Source organism: Diadema setosum, chromosome 18 (genome assembly GCF_964275005.1).
Source record: "Diadema setosum chromosome 18, eeDiaSeto1, whole genome shotgun sequence".
NCBI lineage: Eukaryota > Metazoa > Echinodermata > Echinoidea > Diadematoida > Diadematidae > Diadema > Diadema setosum.
Window position 1 is genome coordinate 1,523,036 of NC_092702.1, and position 21,419 is coordinate 1,544,454.

The following is a 21,419-nucleotide window of genomic DNA, read 5'->3' on the forward strand; positions in this document are numbered from 1 at the left end:
CGCGAACCTTTGTTACAAGTGCGTGTAAACATGTTGCCCGGGGGTGGGGGAGAGCAGGGGGGGTCCGCTGATACACCCACTATGGCTGCGCCCTGTGCCGTAAAATGTCTGCTGCCCTCAACGAACCCGAATCGGTCAATACTTACGACTAGTAACATAGCCACTTGTGATAAGACTGCCTAAAAGATTGTAATTCTCCGCTTAGATGTAGATATGATTAATGTAACCTCGAACACATGCCATAAGGTTTCGGTTAGATTGTCCTTTCATAGACTGCCAAAGAGAAAAATAAGACTTCTAGGTCTATACCTCTTCAAGTTCCGTTCTTTGGCTCGATCACCCAACGACAGGGTAGAGTCTGTCTGAACCAAAGTGGGTAGCCTTTTATGCTGGGTGAAATCTCGCCGGATTTCTGGCTGAGCATGACGTGCCGAGGTGAACAAGCACTGCGGCCAACATGATGAACCTCCGCTGTAAATATCAAGCAACACGGAGTTTTGAAGTAACTGTGTGGATAGACAGAAAGATCCGTCTGTCCGGAGAACTCTTTTATATTTTGCCATTAACGCTGTCCTCCGTAGGGGATCCGTGAAGCCAGACGTAGTCTCCGCGGAACATTCCCCGACGGACAGATACAGACCGATCTTTCGGTCAACTGTGTGGAGTAAGTCCAACGATCACTTGCGCTATTTCATTGTGTCACTCATGATTCTATGAGCAAATGATGAGCTGTCTGGAACATGGATAATAAAATTTGACAAAAAAAGGAAAGCTAAATTTTGCTGCATCATATTATAGATCTCTAGATCAGATGTGGTCCAGGACTCCAGTCCTGCATATTGCAGCAGATGGTGTCTCTGGCCTTGACTTGATGAGCAGAAATTGCAACCAGCCCTCGGTGCCCCAGGATTAATGTTAATACAGCTACAACATACAAGTCCTTTTTTCACAAATCATAAGCTGTCAAACGATTTTAAGGCAAACCATTTACCGATATATCCAGTTATATTAAACTGCACTAGCGACCCTAACCGCAGCAGCGACCCCATACGGACAAATACGTACCGTACAGCGCCCCGCGACGGGGTTATAGCGACCCCAACACGTACCGTTGCTACCTGTACTATATAGTATAGTAAGGGTACTAGGTCTCGCGCAGGGACTTAATGATCGCGCATAGCGTAACTGCGTATAGCAAGCAATATTACGCGTAGGGCTAAGCGCAAAATTTGCCGATACGCCCATGGAATAAAAATACCTGACAATCGCTAAACATGAGAAGAAAGCAGGTAAGAAATTTTGATTTCAAACAAATTTTTCACTAAATTTCCAATTTTTTGGAACAAATTTTTCACTAAATTTCCAATTTTTTACCTTATAATTTACCTACCTTAGCTTAAAATCTTTTTTAAGGATGTTGTAGCCTAGACGTGTCGTCTCGCTTGTCTCGTTCGTATGATCGTAGCCGATAGAATTCGTAATTTGTTCGATCGATCGTTGATAATATTCTACGAAAGCCGAAGCACGCTACAGCCGCAGAGAGGAGCAGACACTTTCACGCATGAAACTACATAGGGCAGCTGCGCGATCTTTACATACCCCGAGAAATTGAACGCATAAAATCAAGTCCGACATACAAACGGCGACAGCGCACTACTCCGTCATCGTATCATCAGGAGATTCTGGGAGGTGATTTTTCTGCATTTTCGTGATATTTATTAAGAAATTCAGGTACGATCGTGGAATAATTTTTATTACACGAGCATCACAAATTTTCGTGCGCGATATCTAGACCCCTCAACCATACTAGTAACGGCGCCCTGCACCGGGATTACGATATCTACAGAGTTTATACAACTAGCAGGGGCGGATCCAGAAATTCCGAAAAGGGGAGGGGGGGGGGGGGAGCACCAAAAAAAAAAAAAAAATTCTGGTGCGACTTGCGGGTTTCAATCATTTCATTTTTATGATGATTTTATTCTTTTTATTTCTCTTGTTTTACTAGCCCGACCAGACGCTGTTAATACTCTATGTACAGCGGCGACTGGGCTGTGTATAGTTATTGTTTTACCAAAAACAAGGGGGCATGTGCACTGCCAAGAACGCTCCAGGACCAAGGCATAATAGTCTGTTCATACAGAGCTTCGAGTGTTCAGAGAGGGGTTCAGAAATGCTGAAATGCCCTGTATAAAAGGTAGGCCTATTGGTTTTAGTGCAGCCCACCTCACAGAAACCCTGCAAAATATAGGTTCTAACTTTGAAAGTGTGCAAAAATCATTAATTATTGAAAAAGAATCTCTTGAGATGGGTTCCTCTTTGTTTTAGGTTCTGCCATGCTTAGCCTAGAGGTTAACTTCAACTTTCATAGAAATTGGACAACCATTGATAGATGCTGGTGTTTTTAACACACCAGCATCTATCAGTGGTTGCCCAGTAAACACACACCTTCACATATAACTCAACATTATGGGCTACAAACAATGCAAGATCTAGGGTTTAACTATTTCTATACAACTGTTACACAGATGCAGCTGGCATCTTATTTTCTGTGCAAATTTATATCCATGTGTGAAATAGAAGCAAAGTTATGTAGAGCCTACAGCATTCTGGCAAAAAAAAAAAATAATTGTGGTCTTATTTTGATATCCCTCGGATCCCTCTTTTAAAGCTAGAAAAAGAAAAAAAAAAGAGTTGATACAGCAGAACCCTGTGATAGCAGATCAAATACAATGTAAAAGTGGACATTTTCGTGAAACCAGAAGCTAGTCCCAAAATAAAAGCACGCAAATATTTTTGCATGCCATATATTCCAGTTTTTAGCAATTGTCCCGATTCCATGGAATTAACAGCACGCGAAATCCATCTTACCAAGCCGAGCACAAAGAATTTCTTATGCGAAAATATCCTCTTTTACAGTAGCAGACACTGTTGTAACAAAGTATAATATTGCTAGTCTAAATTACATTTCTGATTAACAAGAAACTTGTTCTAGACTAAGAGCAAAGTAACTTTCATGGTCTGAGTTCTCAGATTCAATGAGGTTCTACTGTATGTGTTATAGATATAGGTACATGAGCATTATATGCACAGTTCTTTATGAATTTGTGCATTTCTTGCCTTTGTTGCTGAAGAGCTCACACTTAAGTCTTGCACAGTCCCTTCAATCTTATTCAAATCTAGGCATGACATTCACTCGTATTCAGCCAGGAGACTACTCTGGTGGTCATGTATTGGCAGTCACACTCACACAGTATCATATTATATAGTCTTGCCTTATCACAATCATAGCAACTGATAGTGTATTGCTCCCTGTCACTGAATTCTATTTTACAGATGTCATAACAAAAACAAGTATATTTTTGATTAATTTATGGCACAGATTTGTGATATCACGAATTCAGTCATGTGTGCCACAAATTATCTATTGACAACAAAGATACATAATTTTGTATTTGTCTAATGTTAACTTTGAAATTCGATCCATAAATACGTTCTTTAACGCATATCTATCTTATGTTGGTATAAAGCAAAAATAGTAATATGTATGAGATAATAATATTGATTCAGTGGCTAATGCATAGTAAATAAAATGTGTGTTTTGTGAACATTTTTCAGCATACTTCAAAGGGCAAGCTGTTGGCATCATGAAGGAATAACTTCAGGTTTTAGTTGCTAAGAAGTGACTTCTTTTGTGTTGTCAGGACTGCTGTTGGTGATGTGTTAAGCCAAGATCTTGAGCTATGTGTTTACATTGAGATGCTGGCTAGACTGACAATCTTCACCTTGTCTGGATCAATGCAGCAGCAAAGTTAATGTACTTTACAAGGAGAGCTACAAGGTACCCTGTACTTTCAGCTTCTTATAATGTTAATTTCAATTGTGCATTGTGTTGCAGAGCAAATATACTGCAAGTTAATTTGAAAAAGAGAGATAAAGATATAACTGAGTAGAGTTGATTTTCTATCAAATGTGTGGACAAAATGACTTCTGGTATCCTATTAATCTTAATGAGAAAGCCAGACCCCCGAAGGAAGAAAATTATGGTCAGGAGGAATTAATTAAAGAATTTCGTGTGATGATATTCAAGGATTTTGTCTCTTTTTTAGTGAAGAGGGTTTGAAGGTACTTGAATCAGAAGATGATAGTCTACCAATGATTGAAATCCAGATCAGATTGGAGGTCTGTGTACCACACAATGGGCAGCGAATTGTCACAAATTGGCCACAATCTGAAGTTCATTGCCCCCTGGAGGTATCACCCCTTTTTGTCATCTCACTCATTCATTGCAGTGAACCCTTTATCCTTCTAAAGAATCTTCAGATAAAAGGCCTCCACTCCCTATACAGGTGTTTTGATCCTTGTGGGATTGCTGGTATGAAACTTGATGTAGTGAACCGTAATACTTTGAGGGACAGTTGTGATGAGTACAAAGACGTCCTGGTTTGTGGTGTCTTTTAACTTTTTTTTTTCTCTCTCTAAAAACAGCAGGAACTCAGTAGATAATCTTGGTCTTGTTGATAAGAATCATTCAGAATACAACATTTGCCCCCCTTTAGTGACTTTGGAGTATTTACTTAAGTAAAAGCAATGTTGAGGAAATTAGTTCATGAACTGATTTAGTTTATTTTCAAAATGTCAGCAAGATTAGGAATGTCTACAGAAAATTTTAACTGTGTCATCACTTGCAGCTACAAGATGAATTCTTACCAATGAAGCTATTAAAGAAAAGAATCCATACTCAAATAAGGCAATTACAAATTGTATAAATTTCTGTAAGTCTTGCATTCCATTATCATCAAAATTATCATCTCAATGAATTCTTCAAAGATGTGAATTGAAATTCTTTCAGACATATCATTGGCTTACAGAGGAATCCAGCAATGCAAATACTAGGATTCAGGAAAGATTTTCAGATGACATTCATTCATGGGATAGAACTCTATTTTCAAACACCAGAGTCGGCAGAGACCATTCTCAAACACTAGAGACCATCCTCAAACACCAGAGATCAATTTCAAACACCAGACACCATTCTCAAAATACCGGAGACCATTTCTCAACACCAGAGACCATTTTAAACACCAGTGAAGACAAAGACAGAATAGGACATTCTTGCATATATATGGCTCATGTAAGTTAGTTAATGCTTCAAAATAATAATGTATTGATTTATGGGTAAACAGAAGGAACTACTGTATCATATTTTCATCCAGTGACTTAAAAAAAAAAAGAGCTTCAGTTAATGTCCAAAGTAGGCTAGTATAGCAAGATATAAGAATAATCAGCATTAATGTTTAATTGTCTTCAGTGCTGTATTAAACAATTCACTCATGCATGTTTTTGTTTGTTTGTTGTTTGTTTGTTTGTTTTTTGGTTATGTTTATGGCTTATTTGTTGAAATGTGGAATATGGAACAATAAAAAAACAAAACAAATAATTGAAAGCCATCACCTTCTCTTTATATCTTTCTTTCTCTTGCTCTTTATCTTTGTCCCCCACCCCTTCTTTATCCCAGAGTAAACATGCATGGGAACCCCACTACTCCTTCAGAGAAGATTCATGTGAGCTGGGAAGGTCCCTTCTCTTTGTATGACAGAGGTGAACATGTGGTATCTTCCCTGCAAGAAGGTAGTACCTCCTTGCTACCTGCAAGCTGGAATGTTCAGTCGTCCTGGAAGGTGAGAGATCTGTGAGAACATCTGGCAGTCTTAACCCATTGAGGATGGGCTGATTTTGCCACAACACACATTTCCCATAGACACCTGCCCGAGCATACTCAGGACTCGTACTTAAAGGACAAGTTCATCTTCACAGACATTTGGGTTGAGTGAATGCAGCAATATTAGTGGAACACATGATCAGTGAGAGTTTGAGGAAAATCGGACAATACGTTCAAATGTTAAGAATTTTGTAAGTTTCTGCTAAGTCACGGCTGGATGAGAAGACTACTATAGCTTGTGATGTCACATGAGTACAATGATGTAAAGAAGGTATAAAGAAAATTCAACATATTTTCACTTTTCTCGCATAACAAAAGGTCACTCAACTTCTCTCTTTTAGAAGGCAGGGGTAATAATATTGGTTACAGCTCGTTATTCCGAAGGCTCTTAAGTCCGAAGATTCGTTATTCCGAAGGTTCGTTATTCCGAATTTCATTTTCGGATTAACAAATCTTCGGAATAACGAACCTTCGGAATAACGCCACAAATTTTCGGACGAACCCTTTTTCATTTTCGGATTAACGAACCTGTAGGTATAGGGAATTTGTGTGTTTCTGATTAACGGACCTTCGGAATAATGGACCTTCGGAATAGAGAACCTTCGGAATAACGAACAGCACCCGCGAAATATATGGCATATACAGTACCTTGAAGAGCATAGCATAGTATAGTCTTGTTGCTTTTCTTGACTAACAGTTGTATTGTGTAGCATTGAAAACATACCAGGGGGGGGGGGGGTGTTGGAAGGAGGCATGAGGGGTGTGAATACACTTGATACACTTTAAGAGTGGATATGATATGCCACTAAATACCTTCCTTGTCAAAGAGGAAAGAAAATATGACTACACAGTGTTGGCCTGTGGTATTATGGTGTATGCACACAGTGAGGAACCAATTTGGCTCAGTGGTTAAGACTACAGAATCTAAGTCTTGAGGTCCTTGGTTCAAGTCCCCTGGCTGCAGTGGTTGTACCGTATGACAGGGCACTTTATTCTCTCATAGCCTTGGCCTTTGGAGGGGACTTAAGCTTTTGATGCCATGGTTACTTGCTTATAGGCATTTGAGTGCTTCCTTTAATAGTGGTTACATAAATTGAAATTGAAAATTTGAATTTCTTCTGATGCATGGTGCAAATTGTCAATAGAAGGGCAATTGCCCATGAGATGATCAGCATGGATCCACAGATACAACACTCTGTGGCAGTGTACAGGATATTAGTCTTGCTGAGAGAACCTTCTCGATTGCTGAAATAAAGTTGTGTAGCATGGCTCATGAGAATGCAGTGTTGAAAAGGAAGGACATATTGTGTGTATGTGTGTGTGTGTGTGTGTGTTAATATATCTGTAGGGTTTAGAGAGCAGGAGGGGCTTTACTTGCTTCAACAGTGATATACAATTAGAATCCAATAGGCCAGGCATGTATTAACTCGTAGTCTTGCTCAGCAGCAGGCTGCTGTTGGTTTTAGTGGAGTCTAGCCCACAGACTAGTTACAAAAAAGGATGAAATTTAGCGTTGGTGGCAAATGAGCTATAAAATTGCCGCTTTTACAACCAATATCAATATCATATTCATCCACCACTGGGCAGAGAAGCAAATTGGTATCCCAACCTGTCTTAGTAGGGATCGTGCTGTGGTGTAAATTACTTGCCCTTTTAGCGCCTTCTTTATTGATGAATTTCCGACCAGCCTTGAAAAAAAATGTAGCAGGACTATAAAGAATAGAGGATCTGTGGCCAGATGAATTCCAGGGAACCCACCACCAAGAAAAAGAAGTTGTTGAAAAGAATTCATCTTCTGTAGTCAGTAAAAAGGATAAATCTAAAAGTGCCTAGATGTAAGCATGTTTGGGGAAGGGAAGTTAAGATCTGAATTAAGTATTAACTAGCAATGGGATAATGTATTGTTGATCATGAAATATATATATATATATATATATATATATTTACCTGGTTTAGTATACTCACTTCTCAACTAGCTGATACTTTAATGGTTTTGGTGAACGTGAGATGGCATAATTTATCTTACAGCAAATGCTAATCAGAATTCATTAGGTTAGGTATGTCATTTTTAGTTCTTGTTTATCACCTTTTCGGAAAAGTGTTCTTTTACAATGAAACCCTCAGGCAAATTTCTTTATTTGTTATTTGATTATTTAAATAGGAAGTTATTTCTTCAGCATTAAATTATTACCAAAGTGCGTTGACTTAATAAGGACTGCTTTCGATGGAATGTTGTTCCAGGCATCAGGGTAATAGAAGAAAGATTTTTTTTTTTTTTTTTTTTTAAGTACATTGTAATGTGCACACATTTTTATGACAGATATCTCTGTATTAAAAAAAAAGAAGGCATATTGAAGTTTAAGCCAATCCACTGAGACTTGTATGTTGCAAGAATGGAAACTCCCTTACAGTACATCAAGTGATTAGAGAGGAGTTTTGCACACACACACGCGCGCACACACACACACACACACACACACACACATAAGAAGTTTTCGATTGCAAAATGAGCTAAGCACCATTTTCATAAATTTTAAAGATCGGATAGAGCAAAATACAACCTTTCAAGTGATACCTCACTTGTAACGTAACAGAGAATATCCTTGAGGTTATGATTAGAAATATTCCATATTTCCTTATTATTTTCTTTGTTTTTTATGAGCTTTAATTGCAAATGTTTCAACTCAACAAGAATGGAGTTGCTTTGCGTCCAAACTTTTCATATATTTTTTTTTTCATTCTGTTGTCTGTCAACACGTTACAGGTGAAGGTCTGAATTCTTTTGAACAAAATACCATGAACATATTTGCATATTTTGGTTCAAATGAACATGATCAAGACATATAGCAACCTTAACATTGTAATATGATGATGAAAATAACTTTGACTGTGATGTCATACTGAAAAGAAGAGAAAGGGCGTGGAGATGGTATCAATCACTTGATGTTCAATAAAAATTGCATCAAGCTTCTTCATGTCTCTGTAAGGAGGATGCAGTGGATGTTGCTATTAAATCCTTTGATGTACTTTAAATGAACTATGCAATGCAGACATGGCCGGTGCCACGTGTTCAAAAGTGGGGGGGGGGGGGGGGGGGGAGGGCCACTTCTGGGTTTCATGAGCTAACAAGCACATCCACAAGAAAAAAGGTCTTTGGCGCAAAAACAATGGCCTTATCATGCTCAAAGGTTTCATTCTGTTCTTTTCTACTGCCACTTTTGGGGTAAAAAAAAAAAAAAGTGGGGGGGGGGGCAAAGTGGTGACACCCTATGTATTCCTATGTAAGGGTGAAAAAAGTGGGGGGGGGGGGGGGCTGAGCCCCCGCGGTTCCACTGGCCCTGTCAGATGCATGAAAAAAAAAGAAGGAACCATACAATACAGATGCATGAAAAAGTGAAAATGAAATTTGAATCAAATTGAGTTTAATTGAAATGTTGACTTGTATTGATTCACAATATCCTGATCATCACTTACCTGACTAAAAGAATATCTAAATATGTGACATATATTTTGTAATATCTTTTTTTTTTCTACTATTTTCCTTCAGAGTACTTGGGACACAACACCAAAAACCTTCAAAGCAAGATTCTGCTAGTGACATCATCTATCAATCTCTGGTAAAGTACTGATATGATTAAAAAATAAAAGAAAACATTTGAATACACCTTCCCCTAGACCAAGCACAACTTTACATGTTTACATGTTTCCTGGCAATGCCTTTTGTTAAAGGGATGGTTGAGTTTTAGTTAGGAATGTACTTCAGGTTTCCAACATTTTGCGATGATATTTCTTTTTTTAGATAAAGAGAAAACTTTTTATGAAATATGAAAGAGCATTCTAAGAGGAATTCTAAGTTGATTTGATGAAAATTGGTTGTGAAACAGCTGAAATATCCAAAACAAAGCAATCCTCATAAAAGATGGGACCCACCTTTTATTAGGATTGCTTAGTTTTACTTTGTTTTTGGATTTAAAAACAAAGTTAAAGGTCCAGTTTACCTTTGGGAGCAGTGATTTAAAAATGTTCAAGATATCACATTTGATGCATATGTGTAGGTCTGTTGTATCATAAAACATCCTACCATATGAAATATTTGCCATAAAACCTAAAATATAAGGAGATATCAGGGTTTTTCTCAATAAACCGTAACTGTACACGGTTTAGTCTGGAAACATTTTTATTATAACTATTGTTCACATTTTGTGTATTTAACAACACTTAACATCGATTATACGGATTCAAATTTCGACAGTGGCTGTTTCTATCCCTAACTCACATTTTAGAACTATTTTAAAGCACTAATGCTTTCATCTGCAAATGGTAAATTGTGCCTTTAAAGGCCGAACTCTCACCTCAACCAATATTAGTATTGTGGAAACATGCAAGTTATGCATTGTTCTGTTAAGAAATGTATGTTCCCTTATTTTACTGTGCCTCCATGTAAGAGATATCAGGAAACATGTGCTTCCCATGTTCTTTGCCTGGAAATGAAAGCAATCTTCGGGAAGTAATCATGGCTTACACATGACACCTGGTACTATCTGGAGAAAACTATTGATTTGAGCTAGATTCAGGCTTTGGGGTATGGACAACAGGTGTGTTACCCCCATGGCACTGTTCACATCTGGCATAAGTCTCTGAAATATGTTGTACTCCTTCAGGTGAATTGTTAGATTTTGCTGAAACAAATTGTTCTTCATGATTGCATGATAACAGTCAAAGCTGAAGTTGATGAAAAAGAAATCTCAATGACGACATTCAGTTGTCTGCTATGGCACAGCTCATTTTTAGTGCATTCATATTGTTTTCAAATAAGGAGAATTTAGAAAAGTTTTGTTTGATATTCTATTTGTTGGTCAGGAACAGTGCTTCTGCATTTATATACTAATAACTCTTTTATTTATTGCAGTAAGACAAGGAACCAATATTGTATTTGTTAGCTGTCATTAATGTGTCCTTAGAACATTGCTTTGAGCAATGACAATACACAAGAGCATGGGGCAGGGCACTAAATTAATACATTTCTTCTTTTTTTTTTCACTAATCCATCTGAAAAACAGAATCATGGTCTGCTGGTAAAAATGTGAATGTTCCTCCTGGGAATGTTTAGAAGCAAGGTGACTGTGGCACAAGTGCCGGAACTATCAGATTAAGTGCTTGTGTTATCTGTAGTCTCTGATTAAAGCTAAAGTTTGGCATCCAAAGCCTTACCATGCTTAGAAGAGAAAGTATAATCCAGGGGCCTAACCTTGCAATCGTTCTTGTTGGTAATCTGTCTCACCAAATATTCATCTGCTTCTAGTCGCTTGAGGGTTCTTGTGTCAAAAATATACCACAGCCACCTATGAACCTGGGATGTGTCCATCAGGAACTGCTAGCTCTACTGTTGCATGTTGGATCAAGTTGATTACCCAGGCACTCTCCAGGATGCATTCAGATTTCAGTATTATAGAAATAGTTCCATGCACATGCTGTGGTGATTAACATTACTATGACATATATGAGAAGAAAATGGATACATGTAAGGACAGAGAACCAGCAAGGGTTCAATAGGAGGTGGAAGATTGCTTCAAGTCCATGGCAGTGTTATGGACAATGCACTATTTAAGGAGTATTGTTAGAAATGATTAAATTTGATCCAGAAATAAAAAATTACAGGAAAAGCAGAAACTGAACGAGAAACACACACAAACATATGTGTACATGTGTCTGTGTGGTTTTTTTTTATATATACATTTCCACATAGATAAAGGCAAGTGGTCTTTATAGACAGGTTCAGTAACATATAAACTGTTCAACAGAGAAACAGACAAACTTATCTGGATGGACAGGGGCTCTGTAAACATACTGTACATGATGGTTATTTTGCAGGATTCTTTTTTTCAGTGAATTTTGCAAGTTGCAAACTTTTTTGCAAAATTAAAAACAAGCAAAACATTGCCAGCTGTGACACATTTAATGCAACATAACATTATCTCGAAGGTTTGAAATCGCTGGTTTTTCTCTTGAAAATTGTTCATACTTATATCTAATTCTGTCACTGTGTTTCTCCATCTCAAAGTTAAGCTGCTTGTGAAATTGTTGTACAAATTGTACAATAGTTGTTAGAGACATGGCATATACTGTATATTAAATATACAGCAAGGCTGTAATGTAACATTGAGAGACAGTGAAACTTAAAAGCATGAGAAAATTATTTTTTTTTACTGAGGAATAGAAAGAGAGAGAGACAAAGAATGAGAAAGGGATAGATTGAAGGAGAGAAAGAGAAAGAAAGAGTAGAGAGATGGAGAAGATGAGAGGGGTCTGATAAAATGGAGAATATACAGCATAAAGGAATATTTGGAAGCTAGAAAAACAAACCCGAGATAGGAAAGTGAAATAATACAAAGAAAGCTAAACAGTCTAAACTTAAAAATAAGGAGTAAAGAATACCTCAAAACGGATGGAAATATGCCCTATCCATCACATGTTTGGGCTTTGTGAAAGTGGAAGTCGGAAGTGAAAAGTCCAGAGGTATCCGTGGGAGCAGGAAGATTTGGCCTTTCGGTGTCCAGGATTTAGGACTGAAAAGAAGGCACGTAGATATCTCTAATCTCTTGTCACATGCATTTTGGGTCCAATCTGTGACAAGAACCATGTGGATTAGGGGGCTTGCTCTATATTTTCTTTTTCTCCTCTCCCACTTCTGTTCTGAGGGGAAACATAACACTGATTGAAATCTTGGAGAAACGGGTTTTGAACATTTGTGCCTTAATCTATGCTGAAACGAGGGATGAAGGTGTCCTCAACCAAAAGTTTTGGAGATATTCACAAGTAGTGCCGTCACGTTATCAAGATTTTATTACAGATGTAGACACTTCCACCACAGATAGAATATTCATTTTTACTTTTTTTTCCAACAGAGATTTAGAATTTCAATTATGCTGTGAAATCTGAAGCATTAGCATTGACCAGCTTTTATGCCTGTTAAACAGATGTTTTTACAATGTATCTTTGTATCAGCAAAAAAAGATGATGGTGAAAAAAAAACCAGGTTAATATTAAATGAAAAGATAACAATGAGTTTAATAATGATGATGATAATGTAATGATTCATTTGTTTTCTTTCATTTATCTATTTATTCATCATATTCTATTTAGCAAAATATGAAACAATACAGATCTTGAGCAGGGAACAAATAACAAGTCTTTATTCTTAATTACAAAAGATGATTATACAACTATGACATGCCAAGATATACTACTGAGACACACACAGAACAAACCAATCAAAATGATACATGCATTAACACTATACCAGTAAAAAGAGCATACACAATATTCTCACACATGCCCCAAGCCCACACACTAGATAAAAAAAAGACATAAAGAAGACAGGAAGTCAAATAACATTACTGTTTATTTGAAAAAAAAAATGATATTGACATTAAGGGTAAAAATGGTCAGGAGAAATGGAAGTACAAGATGACACATCATGTGAGCACTCCATAAGATATTAATCCTTGTCCAAAATGCTTTAATGAAAACTGAAATAGATTTTTTCGTAATTCAATACATTAGCATTAATCTCTTCCTACATAATCCCAATTTATGATTTTTCTTCACACATACAAGCCTTAAAGGATGTTTTCAATTGTCAGAGTTCAAAGTTAGCAAAGTTCTGATGGCATTTCACTTTGGAGACTCAGAAACCCTCCAGGCTTTGAAAATTATAATACCTTCTTCTTCTCTGAGGCTTCCTTAAAAGAATCAATGAAGGACTAGCATCAAATATCTGGCAGTATTCATTCTCAGGAGACAAGACTTTAAAAACAATGAGATTTTGATATGGCAGGAATTGATAAAAAGTGTTTTGTGTATCAAACTGTAAAGATTCTTTTTAATGAGTTAATCATCCTGTCTGTTACAGAAAAAACATACAGAAATGACAAAATTTTGTATTTTTTGCAAGACAACATACCAGATCCAACCTCTTTAATGCTTTTCCTGTTTTTCCTGTATCTGCCCTTTTTTTTTTTCTCTCTCTCTCTCTCTCTCTCTCTCTTTCTTTCTCTCCTCTTCCTCCTGCTCCCTTTCATCTTCATTTAGGGTTGCCTAGTGATACACATGTCTTCCACCCACTCATGGAAGAGAAGAGGAGTGCTTGTTGTCTCTGTCTGTGGTCTTAGAAAGGACGTGATTGTCTGTGATGTGGAAGTGTTAGTTTAGCGATGACTGTGCTCGCACATGGTGTTTCTTTTCTCAGCTTACACCGGATTAGTCATCACTCTGAATTGAGAAATTACCATTTCAGGAAGTTATTGCATTTCCTCTTTATAACAAGCATTATTGTATTAACATTTTTCATTTCAATTTCATTTCAATTTACTTTCATATTCCTCATTGAGAAATACATCAAATATAGCAAACTAAAATAATGCATGATAATTAGCTGGGATGCACAATGGAATATTGCAAACATATATAGAACATGGTAGTCAATCTATGAATGTTTGAATCTATAAATGCTGAAGAAATAAGATGGAACCTACTGTATAAAAGCAAACTTGTTAAACTTAGGTCCCAATATTGAAACTGAGTGTGAAGATAAGATAAGGAACACAGATACAACTTAAAGGGACTGCACAGTACTGGTTGAGGTGGGGATTCATGTTTTGAACATTCCTAAGTGAGATAATGAAAAGCCTCTTATGAAATATGAAAGAGCATGTAATTTTAAGAAGGATTCAACGTTTATTTGATGAAAATTGGTTTTCAAATGGCTGAGATATCCCAAAAAGTGCTAATAATAAAAGGCGACATGCCACAACTTTATTAGGATCTCTTTGTTTCACCTTGTTTTTGGATATCTCAGCCATTTCAAAACCGATTTTCATCGAATAAACTTTTGATACCCCTTAGAACTGCATGCTCCTTGACATCTCATAGAGTGGTTTCTGAATATCTCGCAAAGCGTTAAAAGCTTAATCCTTACCTCGACCAGAACTGTACACACCCTTTAAGACCAAACTATACAAAAGAAAAGATAGGAATACTTGGGTATATCTAGCAAATTTTCTAAAAAATACAGATCAGGAAAACAAACAAACATACCATATTTGGTTGGTCTTTGTTGTCATATGTCATCATCAGTACATTTACTTGTTATCTTTTCCATTCTTTGAATTCAATTATCAGTAATGTTTCATTTTCCTGTGTTTTATTTCATCATGTCCTTTTGTTCTTCATCTTTTTTCTCTTCAGCTTTTGCTATCAATTCATTATTTCCTCCTTTGTTCTCTGTTTCCTTCCCTTTTTTATTCTTCTTCTTTGCCTATCTTTTCTCCTTCTTCAGTTAATCTCTTCTTTCTTTCCTTTCTTTTCCTAATTCTCCTTCCATGCCTTATCAAACTGTTTTGATTTTCCTCCAATATTACAAGCTTTCAAGGATGCCATTACACATTTTCTTTGTAGGAGTATTCAGTTCCATGAGGGAGATTGATACACCTGTATTACATGCCATCTTTTACTCACTTCCAAAGTCAGTCAAAGTCAAAATCAAAAGTGCAGCCGTTTCCTTCTCATGCTTTCCTGTGACTTACGCAGCTGGTATGACTTAGATGGCACTTTGTTGTATCCGTAGGGTTTATGAATGGATTTGGACATATCGAAAGCAAATAGCTACCTCTCTTTTGGCAGATGCAGGGGTAATTTGTGTCATTCCACGTGCAGTGGGTGCAAACATCCCAAAATCAATTTTGTGGGTGGATTTGTCAGACCGCCGTGACACGGGCCACAAGAATGGGCTGGGTTTCCGACATGCTAGAGTAAACACATTTTCCAGTGGGAGGGCATCTATTATGTGAGCCATGCGATGGTATCGGAACACGAACACTTGTAAGTTATTGTTGCGCCCTCGATGGGCAATTCCCTCATAAAAGAGCGCCGACTTTATTGCTCCTTTTTTTCCCCTCTCTTTTTTTGCACTTCTCTTCGTTAATACTGATTGACAATTCCCCCCTCCCTTAAGACGCTTTATGCTTGCAAAATTTTCATATCACATCATCAGATATTGGAAGATGCATCTTGGGAGCAGATGAGACTAGGAGAGTTGAGACAATAGATGTCAGACACTGTCAAGATATGAGTCTTTCTTCTTTATTGGGTCTGAGCAAATATTTGAATGTCGGGAGTTGAGAGGATCATCAGCCAATGAACCAATCAATGAAGACAAGTTTGGAAGAAATTTGGTTCAGCCCCAGCATGAAGGATGACCCTTTATCTATTACTCCTCCGGTCATTTGTGGTCAAATACTTTATTTGAGACACTAACTTGTATGACTATCCCTGAAGATGTTTCTAGTCTTTATTAACATTTTGATATATTCAACCCAAATTTGTGCACTTTTAAAAGTGCACCAAAAAATTTGAGGAAAATAAAATGTTATTACACCCAAATACTGTGGGAAAAGGTGACTCAATCCTGGTATCACTCCATTGCTTTTACATTGAAAATAATTTGTTCTTTGTCAATTTTATTTTGTCTCTGAAGCTCATCCAAAACATCATCTGAGAAAGTGTTGGACTTTGAGTCACTTGTGATACTTTGACTTGAGAACAATTTGATATGATACTGGCTGTTTTATTCCCTTGAAGACAAACTAGAACTATGTAATAGATGACAACAGCATGTTACATAACATGTAAATATTTTCAGTGCTTGAAGATGTAACTTTGATTATGTTGTGCTTGAATATGTAAGAGGGTAGATGTACTTCTGTTTTTGAGAGTAACCATCACAGATTGCATAAAAACCTTAATGTTATCTGTTGATGTTAAGGGGCCTGACACTTGAAAGGCATTTATAATTGATAACAAATTTCACAACTATTTCCAGTCCATAGACATGGTTCTAGATTACTGGTGTTGATATTATCTATTTGCAGTCAGTCAAAACTGTAGATGCAGCAGAGTTGCAATGTTAGATTTGATCTGTGGTAAAATCTTGATTGCTTTGAGGTCAGCATTGGGTCTTGCCCATTAGACTAGGTCAAGCAGAAGAGTATTTATTTATCATAGTTAATCCTATTGTTTGATTAAACTATCAAAGAGGAATGAGACATCACCATACAGCAATTAGTATTGTTACTTCCTATCACATTCATGACAGTGTTTTCATTTCCATGTGGGGGTGGTTGACATTTTGTCCGCACTGACTCATCAGAGCATGTCATTTATTATGATTCATCCCTACAAAATCATCATCTTCTTTGTTATTATTTGCAGACCGCTATCAACTATTGTCAAGAATCTTGTAGCAACTTGTGTAGACTGTGCTACTTTTTTTTTTTTGATGGTTTGTAACTGGAATCAACTCTCAGGTACTCAAGGCCTGGCATGTTTGTGTTAATTCATGACCAGAGTCAAATCGCAAAGAGCGAAAAACAGCTCATTGACGTTTGCTTAAAAATATCATCAGTTACTGGGTACATGATCCAATTACTACTTAATTTCATTAAGATATGGTATTTTTAGATTAATGAAAAGGATTCCATGACACCACGTATACAGTTTATGTTAATCAAAGACTAGCCTTCATTCATTAGATGTTGCTGTAAAAGTGGAGAAAGTTTACATTACAAACAAGGTGAATGAACTCATCAAAGGTCACCATGGCAATAGGGAAGGTCTATAAGTGATGGGGGAATGAGGAAGGATTTTGTACACTCAAGATTCAAGGATGACATCCTAGTGGGACAATGAATAATAAAAAAAATCAACAACAACATTATTCCAAGTACAATTTTATTTCATATAGTGATCTTTATTTTTAATCATCAAAATCAGACCAAAGCTAAGAAAGTTCTGAGTATAAATTTCATATTTTGTCATGACACAGCAATATGTCAGAATCACATCTGTAAATCAGATGAGGTGATATTAATGCCTCAAAATTTATTGATTTGCAAATGATATTTTATCAATAAAGTCTGCAAATATGATCCCACTTTGAAAAGACAAAGTTTCCTTGCTGAGTTATTACATTGTGAGGTTAATGTAATTGTAATGGTATCAATTCTTTATTCCTTATACTGTACCACAAAAAATAAAAACAAAAAAATCTTGTGAAGATTTTTTTTTTCTTTTAAGAAGAAGAAAGAGCAGCTATCCCACTATCTTGTCAAATGGAATCAAGATATAAGCTGCTCTGAAAAAAAAAATGGTGCTTAGTTTATATCTTTTGAGGTTTCATTATAACATTAAATGTTTATATGACATATATCAAACATTAAATGCATGTTTTTAATATTCTCTCCTTTTCACTTCATTAAATTCAGTGTATATTTGCAAAATATTATTTGTTTTCACATGTTGCCATTAAGAGTATAACAGCAGAAGAGACTGTATATCAATGTATTAAACTTCCAACCACTTCAATTCATCCTTCTTTATGATTGTGACTTTTATGTGTCTTAGAAATATATTGATTTGTGCTGTTATGATCAATTAGGCTTAATTTGTTCTCTGTTTGTTCCTTTTTCCTATCTGTATTATATATCAGTATAATTCTATGTTTATCTTGTTTGAAAAATACAGAAATATGATTAAAATGAAGATCAACTCAAACATAGAGTAAAAGTTTAAGAGTGACTCGTGTTGAGGAAACCTAGTTGTTTTTGTTTTCTGTGTAAGACTTGTCATTGCCTCAGCATTGTCTGGAACTGTCCCCACACAATGAGAACCGTTTGACTTCTTTTTTTCATTCAGGCATTGTCAGAGGGTAGACTCCACTTCCGTTTGACAACCTGGTGTGAATCTTTAGAGAATGCACAGTCGTAAGTGATTTGACTTTGCTGCTGTTTACATTCTTGTAGTCCCCCTAAAGCGCAGAGACCCCAAAACACAAAGTTCCCAGACGATTCCGTGTGTCTCCACAATGGCCAGCGTCAGACATCATTGTAGCCTCACAGCTATACATAATACTGGCGGTACATATTATAATTGCTTGGTGCTGTTGAGTTTTTCTCTGTCTCCAGAGATACAGATTTGCATGGTGAAGAGCTACACCTCCATTACCCACAGATACAGTGGCCCCCACTTAACCCATTTAAGACTAGTCCTGAGTATACTTGGCCAGGTGTCTATGGTAAATGTGTGTTAAAGCAAAATCTGCCTGACCTCAACGGGTTAATAGGGAGGGGTTGGAGAGATTTTCTCATGTTAGAGCAGAAGTGCATGTGTGAGTATGAGGAGTTGATGATGTTTGATGTGACCGCCAGCACAATGCTGCCCTCTATGTAGTTGCTCAAATTCCATCCTTCTGTCCCTTCCCCCACCCCCTGCTCCCAATAAAAGAATTGACAACAACAACAACTGTTTAAAGACTGTGCAATTGACAAAATCTATCTGAAAAGTGACCATTCAACAAAGAAAATGAAATCCAAATGATTATATCTTCATATTCAGTTATCATTTTTAGACATGGATGAGGGAAAAATATCCCAACATAAATCTGTGGTTCTGATTAAGCGGTGACAATGATGCATAGAAAGTTTGTCACATTGAACAAAATTAAATAATTTTATTGCACTGATGTGTGTGGTGTTCCTGTCTAAAGGGCTTCCCAATAATTGGGTTAGCATTGTATTTACTAATTCTGTAATGCAGAAGACAATTTGCCATATTTGATGGCATCTTAAAGGGATCGTTTAGTTTTGGTTGAGACGTAACAGGTTTCTAACATTTTTGGTGAGATAATGAGAAATCTCTTATGAAATATGAAAGAGCTTGTAATTCCATATTTGATGAAAATTGGTTTTGAAATGGCTGAGATATCCAAAACAGAGCAATCCTAATAAAAGGTGGGACCCACCTTTTATCAGCATCGCTTTGTTTTACTTTCTTTTCTTTTTTTTTTTTTGATGTCTCAGCCATTCCAAAGCAGATTTTTATCAAATAAACTTTGAATTCCTCTTAAAATGGTATGCTCTGTACCATTTCATAAGTGGTTTCCTGGTATCTCACAAAAAGTTAAAAGTCAAATCCTCAGCTCCACCAAAACTGTACCATCCCTGTAAGTTATGATTTCATATTTTTATTGTAACCTCTCTTCAGTATCCTTATGCATGACTTTCACTTCTTCAGTTTATCATAAGAAAAAGAGGCAAAGATAGAATCGCATTACAGAACATAAACTTCCACACCTGAATAGAAATGAATTGTGTGCACATGAACAGGCAAATCATCAGACTCAAGAAGGCTTCCTCATGTATATATGTGCAAACAAGGACATTTTGTGTTACCTTCCACTAATGTGTCAATAGTATTCTCTTAAAGGTCTTTAAATGAAATGTTTGTGGCAATACAATGTAACAATGTCTATCATTAAAAAAAAAAATCTCAATCCTTACTATTGGCCAGAAGGAGGAAAATTTTGTTATGGGGTTAACATGACAATATTTGAAATCATTTCATAAATTTCTCCAGTAAGTTTTTTTTTTTTTTTTTTTTTTTACTTCACCAATACAATTCTGCAAGGCCTAACATTAAAGTGAGGGTATAGGTAGTTGAACCAAGGAGATACTAGGCGAGCTCGCCTAGTACCTCCTTGGTTAATAACTAGATATTATTGGTAAAAACCAATACTGAAAATGAATTGTAAGTACGAAAATGGGATTTGACCGATATAAGTTAAAAATATATCATGGAGTATTAAGTCTAATACATTATGAAAAGCTGTTGCAGATGAAGCAAAGCAATGCAATCTCACCTTTATGATTTTGAATAATCTTGAAGTAATTCAAGATGTTTTGCTATCAGTGGAATGACTTCAACTTAAAGGGAATGATTAGCACAGCTTTGCTTTGTGAGTCTGCATAAATCAATTCATCAAGTAAGTAAATAACCCGAGGACTGGATCTCAACAACAGATGAGAGGCACAGACCAAAAGAGAAAAAGAGAGAGAGGGAAATAAAGAGGGGAAAAAATGAGCAGCATTCTTGTTTCCGGGTCTTGTTTTCTTTTTCTTGTGAAAAATGAAATAATGAGACCTTGTCGGGTCATTTTTTTCTTCAGCAAATACTCCAGCGACAAAAGAAGGTAGCTGTCACTTATCTCTGTGCTTCGTGTCAATCAATCTCAGCCATTCACTTTGGTCCTGTGTGCCTCCTGCTCACCTCTTTGACTTCATTCAAGAGGCGGGGCAGTTCAGTCGGCGTAAATTTGCCAAATTAGTGCGCAACACAAACTTGGTTGTGAGAGATAAAGGAAAACATAAATATGTGGCCGGCCCATACCCTTCTTTGTGCTCGATATGCTTAAACTTGACTCAAAAAGCGTATGAGTGAGAGAGGGAGAGAGAAAGAGATAGATTAGGACCGGGATTATCTGCTTTTCAAAAGGGGTATCCAATTTGTAGTATTGACAAGGGAGGTAAGGAGTGTACTGGTCCTGCTACGGCTTCTCTACACTCTCTTCGAGAGTTTGGCATTGTGTTGGTTGTTGTTTTTTTTGGTGTATTACGCCCGGATTTTGCAGCCGACAAGTATGGGAAAGCGGTTCTGTGGTCACACAATTAGCGAGGTGTGGGGCGAAGGGGTCTCCAACTGGTTGCAGTGAAAAGGTCCTATTGAGTTGGTAGAAGTCCATTCTCTTGATTCGTGTGAAAAGTCTTGTTAAAGCATTTACTGATTGTGCATTCAGGTGGCATTTGATTTT

General features: G+C 36.8%; 1 long non-coding RNA gene across 1 annotated transcript; it reads left to right on the forward strand.

Annotated features, from left to right (window-relative positions):
- The first annotated feature begins 241 nt into the window (after window positions 1-241).
- Window positions 242-18,209, forward strand: LOC140241742 (uncharacterized). Its single transcript, XR_011902102.1, has 5 exons — window positions 242-664; window positions 3,702-3,838; window positions 5,516-5,678; window positions 9,267-9,336; window positions 15,771-18,209. It is a non-coding gene; the product is annotated as an uncharacterized lncRNA (long non-coding RNA).
- Window positions 18,210-21,419: the final 3,210 nt, after the last annotated feature.